Source organism: Schistocerca nitens, chromosome 8, assembly GCF_023898315.1.
Source record: "Schistocerca nitens isolate TAMUIC-IGC-003100 chromosome 8, iqSchNite1.1, whole genome shotgun sequence".
Lineage (NCBI taxonomy): Eukaryota > Metazoa > Arthropoda > Insecta > Orthoptera > Acrididae > Schistocerca > Schistocerca nitens.
In genome coordinates, this window is record NC_064621.1 from 149,161,239 (window position 1) to 149,164,717 (window position 3,479).

The following is a 3,479-nucleotide window of genomic DNA, read 5'->3' on the forward strand; positions in this document are numbered from 1 at the left end:
CCTGGTATGGGAATGGGAGGGAAAGAAGAGATAGGACGCCCGATGGATAACCTGGCTCTAAACTGTACAGTTAACAATGAGAAGACTTGGCGCAGAGGAAAAAGATAGACAAGATCGAAATTCGTGGAGGGACATCCTGAGGAGGTAAATTAAGATCTTATGTAACAGATGTAATAATTTCCGAGCACTTCTTATGTCAGAGAAAAACCTTTCCAGAGAGGGAAATTAAAATACACTCCTGGAAATGGAAAAAAGAACACATTGACACCGGTGTGTCAGACCCACCATACTTGCTCCGGACACTGCGAGAGGGCTGTACAAGTAATGATCACACGCACGGCACAGCGGACACACCAGGAACCGCGGTGTTGGCCGTCGAATGGCGCTAGCTGCGCAGCATTTGTGCACCGCCGCCGCCAGTGTCAGCCAGTTTGCCGTGGCATACGGAGCTCCATCGCAGTCTTTAACACTGGTAGCATGCCGCGACAGCGTGGACGTGAACCGTATGTGCAGTTGACGGACTTTGAGCGAGGGCGTATAGTGGGCATGCGGGAGGCCGGGTGGACGTACCGCCGAATTGCTCAACACGTGGGGCGTGAGGTCTCCACAGTACATCGATGTTGTCGCCAGTGGTCGGCGGAAGGTGCACGTGCCCGTCGACCTGGGACCGGACCGCAGCGACGCACGGATGCACGCCAAGACGTGGGCTACTGTCCCGCACACCGTTAGGCCGTCTTCCGCTCACGCCCCAACATCGTGCAGCCCGCCTCCAGTGGTGTCGCGACAGGCGTGAATGGAGGGACGAATGGAGACGTGTCGTCTTCAGCGATGAGAGTCGCTTCTGCCTTGGTGCCAATGATGGTCGTATGCGTGTTTGGTGCCGTGCAGGTGAGCGCCACAATCAGGACTGCATACGACCGAGGCACACAGGGCCAACACCCGGCATCATGGTGTGGGGAGCGATCTCCTACACTGGCCGTACACCACTGCTGATCGTCGAGGGCACACTGAATAGTGCACGGTACATCCAAACCGTCATCGAACCCATCGTTCTACCATTCCTAGACCGGCAAGGGAACTTGCTGTTCCAACAGGACAATGCACGTCCGCATGTATCCCGTGCCACCCAACGTGCTCTAGAAGGTGTAAGTCAACTACCCTGGCCAGCAAGATCTCCGGATCTGTCCCCCATTGAGCATGTTTGGGACTGGATGAAGCGTCGTCTCACGCGGTCTGCACGTCCAGCACGAACGCTGGTCCAACTGAGGCGCCAGGTGGAAATGGCATGGCAAGCCGTTCCACAGGACTACATCCAGCATCTCTACGATCGTCTCCATGGGAGAATAGCAGCCTGCATTGCTGCGAAAGGTGGATATACACTGTACTAGTGCCGACATTGTGCATGCTCTGTTACCTGTGTCTATGTGCCTGTGGTTCTGTCAGTGTGATCATGTGATGTATCTGACCCCAGGAATGTGTCAATAAAGTTTCCCCTTCCTGGGCCAATGAATTCACGGTGTTCTTATTTCAATTTCCAGGAGTGTATATGTGTCGCTGGCGTCATACCTATCGGTTTCGACATAGAAGTTTTGCATACCGTATATACGTAGGGTGTTTAAAAAAGTGTCACTGTAGACCAAAGCTGGAGGAAACATACTCCCTCCGAGCAGGCCTTGGAAAGCCTAACAGTAACGACCGGCCTCCATATCATCCCCAGCCCACAGGCGTCACTTGATGCGGATGTGGAGGGACATATGGAACAGCGCTCTCCCCGCCTTATGTCAGTTTACTAGAGCGGAGCCGCTGCTTCTCAATCAGGTATCTCCTCAGTTTGCTTCACAAGGCTGAGGGCACCCCGCTGGCCAATAGCGCTCGGCAGACCGGATAGTCACCCATCCAAGTGCTAGCCCAGCCCGACAGGGCTTAACTTCGGTGATCTGACGGGAACCGGTGTCATCACCGCGGAAAGGCCCTTGGCACAATTATATGATCCAGAACCAATATCTCTTGAGATATGGCACTTCAGACCAGAAAAGTGTACTATTCGATGGTGTAGGCCATCTCACTGTTGGAGTTCATTGCACACGGCTGAATGGTTGTCGTCTGCAATGTGTGCGAGTTCTCTGGCCAGCATACCATGATGCTCGCTTAAACTTCTGCCAGTGGCTTCTACAACAGATCACTGAAGAAGTAAAGTTCAGAGCCAGCATTTTATTTACAAGTTCATCTGGTTCAAATGGCTCTAAGCACTATGGGACTTGACATCTGAGGTCATCAGTCCTTAGAGCTACTTAAAGCTAACTAACCTAAGGACATCACACACATCCATGCCGGAGGCAGGATTAGAACTTGCGATCGTGACAGGAGTGCGGTTCCGGACTGAAGCGCCTAGAACCGCTCGGCCACAGCGGCCGGCTATTTACAAGTGAGGCGAGATTCACAAGAGAGTGCGCAGGAAGAAACACTTTTATCTTCCCGTGCGAGCTCTGTTTTTCTTCTTGTTTTATTGTGTTGATGGTTTCTCCTTATGTAGGCTGGCGTCAACAAAATATTTTCACATTCAGAGGAGAAAGTTGGTTATCGAAATTTCGTGAGAACCACCTTTGTTTTAATGGTGTCCACCCCAAATCCCATACCATGTCTCTGGTGCTCTCTCCCCTATTTCTTGATAATACAAAACGTGCTGCCCTTCTTTGAACCTTCTGTTGAATTTTTGGCTGCGGGGAAATTTTAAAACTTCGGCGTTATGTTCAACATATCGAAAACATAAAGACGTTACAGGAGATTGTGACCGGTACATGTAAAACAATCCAAATGGAGCCAGGGGTCCTCACAGAGACAATCAGTCTAGTGGTTTTTTAGTTGAAAATCATTAGATCACTGGAATGAATGCCTGAAGAATGTGTCAGGATATCGGCTAAGCACATGCAGCACTGATTATAGCGTCTGATTCCACGTAAGAGGACGGGTCGGCCCATAACTCATCAGGTGTTTGTTTTCGGACATGTCATTGGAACTTTTCTGGTAGTTTTGTGCAGTACCACCTCCTGTAGGAATATGTGACTTTTTTTTTAAATAACGTGTTTCAGCATCTTTGCAACAAACATCTCTGGATGATAGATCACATTATGGAGAACAGCATCTGTTAGAGACGAAACGTTCGCCATCACTTCATAGCGACCTTCGGCATCCTGGTTACTCCCCTGAGAGGCAGCAGGGTGTAGGCACTCTGCAGCGTTCGTATACAGCCTGTGTAAGTAAAGTAAATGTGTGTGAAATATTATGGGACATAACTGCTAAGGTCATCAGTCCCTAAGCTTACACACTACTTAACCTAAATTATCTAAGGACAAACACACACACCCATGCCCGAGGGAGGACTCGAACCTCCGCCGCGACCAGCCGCGCAGTCCTATGCAGCGAGTGGCGCCTGTCATTCAGCCATCTGCTCTGCGTGAGAGGCAAGTAGGCTGAGCAAA